The sequence below is a fragment of the Oryx dammah genome, unplaced genomic scaffold (assembly GCF_014754425.2).
Source record: "Oryx dammah isolate SB20612 unplaced genomic scaffold, SCBI_Odam_1.1 HiC_scaffold_20, whole genome shotgun sequence".
Lineage (NCBI taxonomy): Eukaryota > Metazoa > Chordata > Mammalia > Artiodactyla > Bovidae > Oryx > Oryx dammah.
In genome coordinates this window covers 20,523,635-20,539,130 of record NW_024070204.1, presented here as the reverse complement: position 1 = coordinate 20,539,130, position 15,496 = coordinate 20,523,635, and the positions used below count along the sequence as shown (strand labels likewise).

The following is a 15,496-nucleotide window of genomic DNA, read 5'->3' as shown; positions in this document are numbered from 1 at the left end:
AGACCAGTCCTGGGTGTTCATTGGAAGGACTGATGCTAAAGCTGAACCTCCAGTACTCTGGCCACCTCATGGGAAGAGTTGACTCATTGGAAAAGATCCTGATGCTGGGAGAGATTGGGGGCAGGAGGAGAAGGGGATGATAGAGGAGGAGATGGCTGGATGGCATCACCGACGCGATGCACATGAGTTTGGGTGAACTCCGGGAGTTGGTGATGAACAGGGAGGCCGGGCGTGCTGCGATTCATGGGGTTGCAAAGAGTCCGACAAAACTGAGCGACTGAACTGAACTGAACTCTGTGGAAATAACAAACATCATCACAAAATGTAATATTTTACCAAATAACTCGTTGGCATTCTGAGACATCCATATTACTTCCATGATTTTAACTTACTTCTGTGCCCTTTTACATTACGTGAATGAAAGCAAAATCTTAGTTTAGATATAATGCCTAGTAATTTTTTTACTTTTTTTTTTTTTCCCCCAAAGCAGGGAAAATATGTTGGTTTAAATTGCAAGTGAATTTGTCCCTAGAGGGGATGGTGGTTTAGTCGCTCAGTCGTGTCTGACTCTTAGGAACCCATGGACTGTAGACCTCCAGGCTCTTCTGTCTATGGGATTTCCCAGGAAGGAGTACTGGAGTAGGTGTCATTTCCTTCTCTAGGGAAACTTCCCGACGCAGGGAGTGAACCCGGCTCTACTGCACTGCAGGCGGATTCACTACCAACTGAGCCACCAAGGAAGCCCTAGATGGAATAACAATATGATTAAATAGAAAAGTGGGTATAAGCATGCATTTTCCCTTCCAAAATCAGAATGGAACACACCATAATAAATACGTTTCTGGGGGAAGTTGAGATCACATTACTGAAAAGAAGAAAATTCCTTACAATGACTAAAAGAAGAGAAAGAATTTTCAAACTTGCTAGGAGGGGGCGAGAATTGCTTCTATGAATTTGATAATGTAAAATCCTTCAAAAATACTAGTGGTTTTGATTGGAGACCTACTCAATTCAAGAATGAAAGTGCCTGTAATTGTGAATAGACAAGTTAAATATCCCCTGCCAAGGAGCTATAAAATCAATTGTATTCAATAGCTATTAAAATAGTATTATATATTGAGAAACGAAAGGTGTTTCTTTGATTAATTTTATCTTCAATTATTTTATATTTGTTACAGAAGTCATAATTCTAATTAGAAGACATAATTAGAGGAAAGAATAAGATTTTTTTAGGAGAGTATAAATTTGGCAACGAGAGGTGACCAGCCTTCGTTTCTCACATCTGATTAAGGGATTTATGCTTTTGCAAGACATATTCAAGCTAATTAAAATCATGCTTGTGTTTTCATTAATGGGAGCAGAACAGAAATTTCTCAAGCTCATGAAAAAAATATATACTATGTGATATCAAGTTAGGCTCCAGTTTTGATCATCAGAGGTCAGAAAAGTAAATGATTCAGTTTTCCTTTTATGAAAAATGAATTTTTTTTACTTATTTACTTTTACCAGGAAGGAAAAATGTTTAAATATGCAGAGACTTGCAGATATACAGACATATACAGATATACAGATATATAGAGACTTGCAGATATACAGAGATCTCAGTTTCCCTTTGGAAACATACTTTACTGAATAATAAATGTTAAAATAGTAACATTAAAATTCTGCAAAGCCTGCCTTTTTTATTTAGCAAGAAAAAATAATTCCTGTACCCTCACCAAAAGTCTAACATGTGAACATATTAAATGGTGTTTCAAAGTTAGGTTTGGACAGTGTCCTTTTCAGATCCTTTTACATGTGTACCAATTTTTTTCATAAAATATTCTACTTGTTATTAAAACAATATTAATATTAGTAACTCCAATACTTTGGCCATCTGATCTGAAAAACTGACTCATTTGAAAAGAAACGGATGCTGGGAAAGATTGAAGGTGGGAAGAGAAGGGGATGACAGGGGATGAGGTGGTTGGATGGCATCACCAACTCGATGGACATGAGCTTGAGTAAACTCCAGGAGTTGGTGATGGACAGGGAGGCCTGGTGTGCTGCAGCCCATGGGGTCACAAAGAGTCTGATATGACTGAGCAATTGAATTGAACTGAATAATAATAACAGCAAGAGTAAATAGCTACCATTTATTAAGAAGTATTACTGAAACTTTTCTGAATGTTTTACTGAAATTAACTAAGATCCTAAATAATGTAGCCACACTCTCCATTTTACAAACTTAAAGATTAAGGTTTTAAAAATTTAAATCACTTTTCCAACTTTTCAGTTATTAAGTAGCAAAGCTGAGACCTGAAAAAATATCCAGCACTGTCCAAGTCTATATCATCTGCAAAAAGATAGTGAAAGACATGGAAATATTAGGAATTCAAATCTATCCTAAGACAATCCAGAAAGGTTCACATTTCTTATGGAAAAAAACAAGGGTTGCAAATCACTGCAAAGGAATTGCTGTGTTGCCAAATGAGAATGAGATTCTCATCTCACAGGCAGAGTAATGAGGCTGTGGGGCTTCCCTGGTGGCTCAGTGGTAAAGCATCTGCCTGCCAATGCAGGAGACACAGGTTTGATCCCTGGTCCAGGAAGATCCCCCGGAGAAGGAAATGGCAACCCATTCCAGCATTCTTCCCTGGAGAACCAAGTGGAGCCTTGATTGTTAGAGTCCACAGAGTCGCAAAGCGTCAGACACGACTTAGTGAAATGACCACATAGGTGTTAACGTTAGGAAGTGAATACAGGTCACCAGGGAACTAAAGAAAGGTAACTTTTTGACAGGTTTTGTTTTAATATTGTTGAAGTTTCTTAGTGTTTTGAGCAATGAAGAAAAATGTGTTACAAATAATTGTATAAAATATCCATTGTACTGAGAGGCCCTGTGTTTTCTGACATGAAGAAATAGTCTGAGACGACCTAAGGTTAAGATTTTAAGTGCAGCTGCTCTTCACAATTCTCATGGAGTCATTTATACATTAGCCAGGTTCAAGAAATACAACATCAAACAAAAATTGTCTTGGTCAAATTGTTTCTAAATTGTCCAAAATTAAGTCACAGTTACATCTTCCTAAATTTTAAAAGCAAATCTATGTGAAATATTATTTGCCTGCATAAATGAATTCCTTTATTCTTTCAGTTCAGTTCAGTTGGGCAGTCGTGTCTGACTCTTTGCGACTCCATAAATTGCAGCATGCCAGGCCTCCTTGTCCAACACCAACTCCCGGAGTTCACTCAGACTCACATCCATCGAGTCAGTGATGCCATCAAACCATTTCATCCTCTGTCGTCCCCTTCTCCTTTTGCCCCCAATCTCTCCCAGCATCAGAGTCTTTTCCAATGAGTCAACTCTTTGCATGAGGTGGCCAAAGTATTGGAGTTTCAGCTTTAGCATCATTTCTTCTGAAGAACACCCAGGACAGATCTCATTTAGAATGGACTGGTTGGAGCTCCTTGCAGTCCAAGGGACTCTCAAGAGTCTTCTCCAACACCACACTTCAAAAGCATCAATTCTTCAGCACTCAGTTTTCTTCACAGTCCAACTCTCACATCAATACATGACCAATGGAAAAACCATAGCCTTGACTAGACGGATCTTTGTTGGCAAAGTAATGTCTCTGCTTTTCAATATGCTATCTAGGTTGGTCATAACTTTTCTTCCAAGGAGTGTCTTTTGATTTCATGGCTGCAATCACCATCTGCAGTGATTTTGGAGTCCAAAAAATAAAGTCTGACACTCTTTCCACTGTTTCCCTATCTATTTCCCGTGAAGTGATTAGACCAGCTGCCATGATCTTCGTTTTCTGAATGTTGAGCTTTAAGCCAACTTTTTCACTCTCCTCTTTCACTTTCATCAAGAAGCTTTTTAGTTCCTCTTCACTTTCTGCCATAAGGATGATGTCATCTGCATATCCGAGGTTATTGATATTTCTCCCAGCAATCTTGATTCCAGCTTGTGTTTCTTCCAGCCCAGTGTTTCTCATGATGTACACTGCATATAAGTTAAATAAGCCGGGTGACAATATACAGCCTTGATGTACTCCTTTTCCTATTTGGAACCAGTCTGTTGTTCCATGTCCAGTTCTAAATGTTGCTTCCTGACCTGCATATAGGTTTCTCAAGAGGCAGGTCAGGTGGTCTGGTTTTCCCATCTCTTTCAGAATTTTCCACAGTTTATTGTGATTCACACAGTCAAAGGCTTTGGCATAGTCAATAAAGCAGAAATAGATGTTTTCCTGGAACTCTTTTCTTTTTCGATGATACAGTGGATATTGGCAATTTGATCTCTGGTTCCTTTCCTTTTCTAAAACCAGCTTGAACATCAGGGAGTTCACAGTTCATGTATTGCTGAAGTCTGGTTTGGAGAATTTTGAGCATTACTTTACTAGCGTGTGAGATGAGTGTAACTGTGTGTTAGTTTGAGCATTCTTTGGCATTGCTTTTCTTTGGGATTAGAATGAAAACTGACTTTTTCCAGTCCCGTGGCCAATGCTGAGTTTTCCAAATTTGCTGGCATATTGAGTGCAGCACTTTCACAGCATCATCTTTCAGGATTTGAAATAGCTCAACTGGAATTCCATCACCTCCACTAGCTTTGTTCGTAGTGATGCTTTCTAAGGCCCACTTGACTTCACATTCCAGGGTTTCTGGCTCTAGGTGAGTGATCACACCATCGTGATTATCTTCATCATGAAGGTCTTTTTTGTACAGTTCTTCTGTGTATTCTTGCCACCTCTTCTTAATATCTTCTGCTTCTGTTAGTTCCATACCATTTCTGTCCTTTATCAAGCTCATCTTTGTATGGAATGTTCCCTTAGTATCTCTAATTTTCTTGAAAAGATCTCTAGTCTTTCCCATTCTGTTGTTTTCCTCTATTTCTTTGCATTGATCACTGAGAAAGGCTTTCTTATCTCTCTTTGCTATTCTTTGGAACTCTGCATTCAGATGCTTATATCTTTCCTTTTCTCCTTTGCTTTTCACTTCTCTTCTCTTCTCTTCACAGCTATTTGTAAGGCCTCCACAACAGCCATTTTGCTTTTTTGCATTTCTTTTCCATGGGAATGGTCTTGATCACTGTCTCCTATACAATGTCATGAACCTCCATCCATTGTTCACCAGGCACTCTATCTATCAGATCTAGTCCCTTAAATCTATTTCTCACTTCTACTGTATAATCATAAGGGATTTGATTTAGGTCATACTTCAATGGTCTAGTGGTTTTCTCCACTTTCTTCAATTTAAGTCTGAATTTGGCAATAAGGAGTTCATGATCTGAACCACAGTCAGCTCCCAGTCTTGTTTTTGCTGACTATATAGAGCTTCTCCATCTTTGGCTGCAAAAAATATAATCAATCTGATTTCAGTGTTGACCATCTGGTGATGTCCATGTGTAGAGTCTTCTCTTGTGTTGTTGGAAGAGGGTGTTTGCTATGACCAGTGCATTGTCTTGGCAAAACTCTATTAGCCTTTTCCCTGCTTCATTTTGTATTCCAAGGCCAAATTTTCCTGTCCTAGATGTTTCTTGACTTCCTTCTTTTGCATTCCAATCCCCTATAATGAAAAGGATATCTTTTGGGGATGTTAGTTCTAAAAGGTCTTGTAGGTCTTCATAGAACTGTTTAACTTCAGCTTCTTCAGCGTTACTAGTTGGGGCATAGACTTGGATTACTGTGATTTTGAATGGTTTACCTTGGAAACAAACAGAGATTATTCTGTTGTTTTTGAGATTGCATCCAAGTACTGCATTTCAGACTCTTTTGTTGACCATGATGGCTACTCCATTTCTTCTAGGGATTTTTGCCCACAGTAGTAGATAAAATGGTCATCTGAGTTAAATTCCGGAGAAGGCAATGGAACCCTACTCCAGTATTCTTGCCTGGAGAATCCCATGGACTGAAGAGCCTGGTGGGCTGCAGTCCATGGGGTCACTAAGAGTCAGACATGACTGAACGACTTTACTTTCACTTTTCACTTTCATGCATTGGAGAAAGAAATGGCAACCCACTCCAGTGTTCTTGCCTGGAGAATCCCAGGGACGGCAGAGCCTGGTGGGCTGCCGTCTATGGGGTCGCACAGAGTCGGACATTACTGAAGTGACTTAGCAGCAGCAGGAGCAGCAGCGGCAGACTTAAATTCACCCATTCCAGTCCATTTTAGTTGGCTGATTCCTAGAATGTCGACATTGACTCTTGCCATCTCCTGTTTGACTACTTCCAGTTTGCCTTGATTCATGGACCTGACCAGGTTCCTATTCAATATTGCTGTTTACAGCATTGGACCTTGCTTCTAACACCAGTTACATCCACAACTGGGTATTGTTTTTGCTTTGTCTCCATCCCTTCATTCTTTCCGGAGTTATTTCTCCACTGACCTCCAGAAGCATATTGGGCACCTACCAACCTGGGCTGAGTATTCAGAGGTTTCCCCTCCTCCCTATTGCCTCCAAGTTATGTATATTTTCTTGCTCCACAGAGTACTAACTGGGATTCATACAATTAGAGAAGGCCCAGACTTCTGGACAACTCCACTCTAGATCTATCTAGTTCCTTTATAATTCTTGAAGGAAACCGGGAGGCCTTTCTATATTACCCCAATTTCCCTAGTTCTGATATAGTTATGTTAAATTATACAGTGTGTCATATAACAGAAATAACATGGGATATGAATGCACATGGCCTGAGACATCATCTCTGAGCATTATCTTAAAAGCTGGAAATACTCATCTTACTCTTTATTCTATATATGTTATACTGAGTTAACACTTATCAAAATGTGGGGGAAAGACCAGTCTAAACAACATCATTAAAGATCAGATTCTAAGGTCTCCTCTGGCATTCCTGATAGCTCAGTTGGTGAAGAATGTGCCTGCAGTGCAGGAGACCCCAGTTGGATTCCTGGATCAGGAAAATTCGCTGGAGGAGGGATAGGCTACCCACTCCAGTATTCTGGCCTGGAGAATTTCGTGGACTGTATAGTCCAGGGGATCGCAAAAAGTCGGACATGACTGAGCAACTTTCACTGGCAATCCCTTCATTCAGTAACTGGCTGCAATGTATTAAACACACATTTTGTGCTGGGCAATATACTGAGCATTTGTGATTCAAAGAAAAGTAGCAGGAGTTCTCAGTATTGAGCTATACTTTGTCGCTCAGTCATGTCCAACTCTTTGCTACTCTATGGACAGTACCCTTCCAGGATGCTCTGTCCATGGGATTCTCCAGGCAAGAATTCTGGAGTGGGTTGCCATGCCTTTCTCTAGGGGATCTTCCCAACCCAGGGATTGAACCCAGGTCTCCCGCATTGCAGGTAAAGTCTTTACCATCTAAGTCACCAGGGAAGCCTATGAATACTAGAGTGGGCAGCCTAACCCTTCTTCAGGAGATCTTCCCAACCCAGGAATCAAATCAGGGTCTCCTGCATTGTCAGCAGATTCTTTACCTCCTGAGCCACCAGCAAAGCCCAGATAGATCTTTTAGCTCTTTGCCACAAGGCCTCCTCCAGCTTTAGGCAAGGAACAACTCTGAATTTTCAAATCTTTGACTTCCTTTCCTGCTCCCTGTTGAAGAAAATGCTCTGCTTTTAAATGGTGCTTTACATGAGCTCCCAAACACGAACCCCCCTCCCACCTCCCACTCCACATCATCCCTCCAAATCATCCCTGTGTACCAGCCCCAGGCATCCTGCATCCTGCATCGAACATAGACTGGCGATTCATTTCTTACATGAGAGTACACATGTTTCAATGCCATTCTCCCAAATCATCCCACCCTCTCCCTCTCCCTCAGAGTCCAAAAGTCCGCTCTACACATCTGTGTCTCTTTTGCTATCTTGCATATAGGGTCATCATTACCATCTTTCTAAATTCCATATATATGTGTTAGTATACTGTATTGGTGTTTTTCTTTCTGGCTTACTTCACTCTGTATAATCGGCTCCAGTTTCATCCATCTCATTAGAACTGATTCAAATGTGTTCTTTTTAATGGCTGAGTAATACTCCATTGTGTATATGTACCACAGCTTTCTTATCCATTCATCTGCTGATGGACATCTAGGTTGTTTCCATGTTCTGGCTATTAGTTCATGTACACCCATGGTGGATTCATGTCAATGTATGCTAAAACCAATACAGTATTGTAAAGTAAAATAAAGTAAAAATAAAAATTAAAAAACTAAATAAATAAATGGTGCTTTAGCTTAGATTAGGCTCACTGGGTATTCTTTTATTTACCATGAGCTGTAGCCTCAATTACAAAACACATAACTTCAAAAAACTATCTTGCCATTACGAGGACTGAGGGTCAAGGGCATGATCTTAGAATTCTACATACCACCAACACAGATAGGAGTAGAGTCCAGAGAACAGCCTTTGTAGAGATAGGTTACACTCGAATTTGATGCCACACTACTCAGCAATGCAAACATCTGTATGTAAAAACAAATCAAAAGTAAAGAAAAAAGATTGTGGAAAAGTAGCTAACATTCACCGAGATTCTCTTTCCCACATTTCAGCTATTTAGTAGGCAATATCTGAATTTGTTATTCCATATTCTGTTTCATGTTATACTCTTGATCCCTAGGTGTTTAGTTTTTGTTGCTGTTACTGTCTGTATTGTTGTTGTTATTGTTAGCCAACCATATGTATTTGATGTTAACATTATAAAAGATTCACTTTCCCTTGGAGAATTTTGCAGAAGGTTCTTAAATCTTTAATCAAGTGAGTGCCTCTGTGTATCAATCAGTGTTACACAAGAGAAAAAGAACCTCTCTCTCTATATATATATATATACACACACACACACTAAGAATTTTATATTGCCAATAACTGGCTTATGAAAATGTTGGATTTGGTTAGGCAAGTCCAAAATTTGCAAGGTAGGCTATCAGAAGGTAGGCTGGAACTTTGAGACACAGGCTAAAACTGCTATCCACAAGTTACATCTATTTTTTTCTTTCCTTTTTTTTTTTTTTTCCAGGGAAGCCTCAGCTATGCTCTTAAAGTTTATCAAGTGTTTTAACTAAGCCCACTCAAATTATCACATCTATAAATGCCTTCATAGCAGCACCTCAACTGCTGTTTGATTACCATGGCCTAGTCAAGTTGACATATAAAAAACACCCTCACTAGTTGTTGTTTTTGTGTCAAAAGAAATAAAGACGTTTACTTTATTCTCAAAATGTCGTTACATCACAGTCTATTGAAACTGACTCTTCCTTTCTTGATTGATTTCCCTGAATGAATACTAGTGAAAGTAACTCATTCATGTCCGGCTCTGTGACCCCAAGGACTATACAGTCCATGGAATTCTCCAGACCAGAATACTGGAGTGGGTAGCTGTTCCTTCTCCAGGGGATCTTCCCAACCTAGGAAATGAACCAGAGTCTCCTGCGTTGCAGGCACATTCTTTACCAGCTGAGCTACCAGGGAAGCCCCAAATGCATATTAGACTGGCAGATATATCCATCCAGAAGTGTTGTAAGCAAGGATGTGGTCACCTTGTACATGAGTCAACCATCATGATAATTTAGAAATGATCATCCACTTTCCTATTTTATATTGATGAGCAAAATAGGTGGATACAAATAGCACAAATAACACTATCTGTACATATTTTATGAGACTTCCCTGGTGGCTCAGACAGTAAAGCATCTGACTACAATGCGGGAGACCCGGGTTCAATCCCTTCGTCAGGAAGATCTCCTGGAGAATGAAATGGCAGCCCACTCCAGTATTCTTGCCTGGAGAATCCCATAGACAGAGGAGCCTGGTAGGCTGTAGTCCACGGGGTCGCAAAGAGTCAGACACGACTGAGCGACTTCACTTCACTTCTACATGTTTTATAATTTCACTTTAACATTGCAATAAGTTCAAAATCAACTAACACTTCAAGTTCTAGAGCTGTTCATTGGGATCCATAGTGCAGGGATAGGAAAAGGGTTTCAGGTCAAACCCAAAGTGCCTCATCCTTGCATATTGTTTCTGCACAATGTTGTACTTGCCCATATGCAGACGAAAGACCTGGAAGAGGCTACATATGTAGAAAGGCACCTCATCAATTTGGCAGACTTTTGTGGTTAGCTTGGTTCTCTGAGCGAATCTCTTGTTTTTCATATTGACTTAGATTTCAAGCCTTCCCAAAGATTACTTCAATTCATGTATCATACTACTGAATGACAAACCGACACTTCTTTTCCCCTAGGTAATTTCTAAGTGTACACATAAGAGGAGAAAGTAAAAGTCATCCATTTATCTACAAAAAAAATGTTCAGTCAATAAACTTTTCTCTAAAAAACTGCGGTATTGTCTTGAATGTTCCAAGATAATTTGTTGCAAAACTATAATCCTCTTTTAGGTATTTTTAAATGTCATTTCCGTTGTGTTACCAATAAGTGCTGTCACTGTCTTCATCATTTATTGATAGAAGATACAAAGGTCTGGAAAAGTGGGAAGACTAAATGGGTAGTTTTAATTGTTATATTAAAGAGCATATTGATATTTTTTTGTTTTTTATTGAAAAATAATTTTCATTTATTTGTATCTGAGTGAAACATCTTTTTCCAAAGCTTTAGATGCTGAGGTCAAATTCTTTCTGAGGAAAACAATATATTAAACAGCTCTGCTTTTGTATGTTTATGAGTTTATACTTCCTGCTTATATTATTCTAATAAAGCATCATAATTATAGTTAACACAAAGTCATTATTGTCTGGAAATATCACATACAGAGTATGCAATCATATTGTCATTGTGGAAATTTCAGATAGCTGAATGCCTATGGTCTATTTTAGGAAATTCTAAGGTGTACTATCCACAGATTTTACCTACAGAGAAAAAGAATTAGACATAAATTGATTTTAATGCAAGTCATGATCATTTTATTTGGGGAGAAGTTAGATTTGACAGTTTTAAAAAATTGTAATAAATGTATATTAATGTATATATAATATAGAAATATAAATTAAAACATTATTTTATTTTTATGGATATTCTATATTATTTCATAATGTCTTCCCTATAAATCAAGATTTCTGTAAGTTTCTCCTACATATGACACAGATTAAGTGAGTCAAAGAGATGAAAAATGATATAACACTACTTAATTCATCGCTGTTAGATTAAGTTGCTATTGAAAATAACCATTCAAACAAGGGTTGGTATAATCTGGGTTGCTAAACTATGGAGAGAGGGTCATATTCGACCTACTGTCTGTTTTTGTATAGACCACAAAGAAAGAAAGCTGTTACATTTTTTAACAGCTACGTCTAAAATTATTGTATAAGTACCTATATAATATCCTCAATTTTGCCTCTTTCCTGAAAACTTTAAACCATTTACTATCTAGTCATTTAAATAAAAGTCTGTCAGCCTTTATGTCAAATGAACAGAAACACTGAGGGAACAGAAAAGCTGAATTCTACTTTATTGTTTTAAAATTATACCTTTGTGAACTCAGAAAGGATACTGTTGTGTTAGACCCAATCCCTTCATCTTTAAAATGGACATAGTAATATGATTTGATCACTTCATACATATAATTCCCAAAGAAATAATTTGTATGCAATCTCTTTGAAAAGTATATAGCACAGTAATATGGATATGTTATGAAATTAAAATACACATAAGGTTTGACTTTAAGAGCAGGCTCTGGAGTGATTGCTGAATTTCAATCCCAGATAAGCCACTTTCTAGCATTGTTGATTTAGGGAAACGTGCCCTAAGTTAAATTAAACTAAGCTATTTAGCCTAACAAACTTTCTGTAACCTGTTACTGATATTTGCTTTTATTTTTGCAAGTTGAAGCCGTGTGAAGAAATAACTGTTGGCAGGTCGCTGTTTCCCTGATTAGTTTGTATCCACCTCTTTCCTAGAAATCTGCCTCCATTGCCCACTGGCAGTGACAAATTTTCTGATAATGAATGGTTTCTTCTGGAAATTCTTTCTTATGGGGTTGACTTTGTGATTCAGATGCTTGGGAAACACTCGACCCTGATCTTCTTTTGCAGTTTGGTCACTGTTTCTTTTATCGGGAGGATATTGCATCTTAGCCCAGAGATGTATCCATTTTTCACAGCTCCCTCCTACATTGACTTGGAGATTTGTCTTTCTTCTTACTCAATCTCTTCTCCAATAATTCTAGAATACTGAGAAGCTATTGCATATAGTGCTTGGGTGGGTCGAGTCCTAATATGGAACTATGAATAAATTAAGGCAGATTTCCTATTATTTTTAAAAATCCTACTTTCTCACTGTAAATGTTATACATCTTGCTTGCTTGCATGGCAACAATAATCTAGGGGCCTAATGTTAAACCTAAGAATGAAATCTTTCTAATGGATTTTTTCCATACTTATGCTGGGTCACATAACTCAGTAGTATAACAGCAGTCCTAGGCCTGCTTAATCTGAGGACCATATCAGCAAAAATCCTTCATAAAAACAACCCTACTGCACTAAATCAAGTACAAACATTTGTCTTAGACTTCTAAAATCCTGTTTTTTTCTTGGTGCCTTCTATATGCTCAGAATATTATGTCAACCTTCATCCTAGGGCAACTTGATTAATATCCACAACTTGAGACAGCTCAGGGCCATGGGTCACTTATGTTAAAAACCAAATTTAACATCTGCTAAGTATGTGAAATATTTACCCCTAAAACATCACAGTGTTAACACATCTATGATCTTGGACCAGCCTGTCTATTTCCCTAACTTTACTAAAATAGACTGAATTTAGTAGATGATCCTAAGAAGATTGCTCAGTGCAGATCATTAGCTAAGATGTCCATTCAAGGATATAAGTAAGTAAGTGAAGTCACTCAGTCGTGTCCGACTCTTTGCGAACCCATGGACTGTAGCCTACCAGGATCCTCTGTCCATTGGACTTTCCAGGCAATAGTACTGGAGTGGATTGCCATTATTGCCATTTCCTTCTCCAGCAGATCTTCCCGGCCCAGGGATCAAACCTGGGTCTCCCGCATTGTAGACAGACACTTTACCGTCTGAGCCACCAGGGAAGTCTTATTTGAGGCTGTGTTAGAATTCAATTCCACAAAGCCTGATTTTTTTCCATTAAGCTGCTCACTTTGAAAGCAAAGTACACTACAACAGGGATAATAGTTTTCCTTTTAAAAATGTTAGAGAGAAAACAAAGTTTATATAATAATGATCCTGGAATAATTAGAATTATTTCAAGCTATTAATAAAAGTGTTACTCTGGTTGTTTTTATTAAAATGTTTTAGGTATTTAAGTTGCTGCTAAATCATATTGCTTTAGAGTGATTTTATGTGATTTTTTCTTAATTAAAGAAGTAAAAGCAGAGTGTAGAACTTAGTTTTTCCACAGTCCATCATTTTGCAACAAACTGTGAGTACGTGTGTCCTCTGCCATTAGTATAATAAATTGTATTCTTTAGCTATAAATGAAGATGTAAATTGTGACCCATTAATTTTCTCAAATAATATTCATTAATAATCTATCATTCTCATATTTTAATATCCATTGCACTGAGTTTAAAATTAGTTATAAAAAATAAAATGACAATTTTCGGGAATAAAAAATTTTGTTGTTCAGTAGCTCAATCATGTCTGACTCTTTGCAACCACATGGACTGCAGACCACCATATTTCCCTATCCTTTACTCTCTCCCAGAGTTTTTTCAATCTCATGTCTAGTCAGTGATGCCATCCAACCGTCTCATCCTCTATCATCCCCTTCTCCTCCTGTCCACAGTCTCTTACAGATCAGAGTCTTTTCCAATGAATCAGCTTTTCCTGTATGTGGCCAAAATATTGGAGCTTCAGCTTCAGCATCAGTCCTGCCAGTGAGTATTCAGGGTTAATTTCCTTTAGGATTGACTGGTTTATCTCCTTGATGTCCAAGGGACTATCAAGAATCTTCTCCAACATCACAGTTCAAAAGCATCAATTATTTGGCACTCAGCCTTCTTTAAAGTCCAATTCTCACATTTGTACATGACTACTGGGAAAACCACAGCTTTGACTAGACAAAACTTTGTCAGCAAAGTAATGTCTCTGCTTTTTAATGTGCTGTCTAGGTTTGTCATAGCTTTTCTTCCAAGGAGCAAGAGTCTTTTTATTTCATGGCTGTGGTCACAATCCGCAGTGATTTTGAAGCTCAGGAAAATAAAGTCTGTCACTGTTTCCATTGCTTCCTCATCTATTTGCTATGAAGTAATGGCCTGGATGCCATGATCTTCTTTTTTAGAATGCTGAGTTTTAAGCCAGCTTTTTCACTCTCTTCTTTCATTTTCATCAAGAGGTTCTTTAGTCCTCTTCACTTTCTGCCATTAGGATCGTTCATCTGCCTATCTGAGGTTACGGGTATTTCTCCTGGCAATCTTGATTCCAGCTTGTGATTCTTCTAACCCCGTATTTTGCATGATGTACTCTAGGCTCAGATGGTAAAGAACCTTCCTGCAATGCAGGAAACATGGGTTCAGTCCCTGGGTTGGGAAGATCCCCTGGAGAAGGAAATGGCAACCCACTCCTTTGGTCTTGCCTGGGAAGTCCCATGGACAGAGACGCCTGGTGGGCTGCAGTCCATGGGGTCGTGAAGAATTGGACATGACTGAGAAATTAGCACAATGTACAACGTAAATTCTGAATATAAGTAAATAACCAGGGTGACAATATACACCCTTGACATATTCCTTTCCCAATTTTGAACCAGTCTGTTGTTTCATATCCAATTCTAACTGTTGATTCTTGACACATACAGATTTCTCAGGATGCAGATAAGGTGGTATAGTGTTCCCATCTCTTGAAGAATTTTCTGCTGTTTGTTGCAATACATACTGTCAAATGCTTTAGTGTACTCAATGAAGCAGAAGTAGATGTTTCTCTGGAACTCTCTTGCTTTTTCTATGATCCAACAGATGCTGGCAATTTGATCTCCAGTTCCTCTGGCTTTTCTAAATCTAACTTGTACATCTGGAAGTTCTCGGTTCATGTACTGTTGGAGTTCCACTTAGAGTGTTTTGAGCATTACCTTGCTAGCATGTGAAATGAGTCAATTGTGTAGTAGTTGCAATTATGTAGTGTAGCATCGCCCTTCTTTGGAATTGAAATGAAAACTGACCTTTTCCAGTCCTGTGGCCCCTTGCTGAGTTTTCCAAATTTGCCGGCATATTAAGTGCAGCACTCTAACAGCATGATCTTTTAAGATGTGAAATAGTTCAGCTGGAATTCCATCACCTCCACTAGTTTTGTTTATAGTAATGCTTCCTAAGGCCCACTTGACTTCACACTCCAGAATGTCTGACTCTAGGTGACTCATCACACACTCCTGGTTATCCAGGTCAGTCATTACTGGTGCACTGGGCTGACCCAGAGGGAGCGATGGTATGGGGAGGGAGGTGGGAGAGAGGTTCAGGATGGGGAACACATGCACACCAATGGTGGATTCATGTCAATGTATAGCAAAACCAATACAATATTGTAAAGTGATTAGCCTCCAATTAAAATAAATAAATTTATATTTTT

General features: G+C 38.6%; 1 non-coding gene across 1 annotated transcript; it reads left to right on the top strand.

Moving 5' to 3' along the window:
* Positions 1 to 2,519: 2,519 nt before the first annotated feature.
* Positions 2,520 to 2,592, top strand: TRNAG-GCC. Its single transcript has one exon. It is a non-coding gene; the product is annotated as a tRNA-Gly (tRNA).
* The last annotated feature ends 12,904 nt before the right edge of the window (positions 2,593 to 15,496 follow it).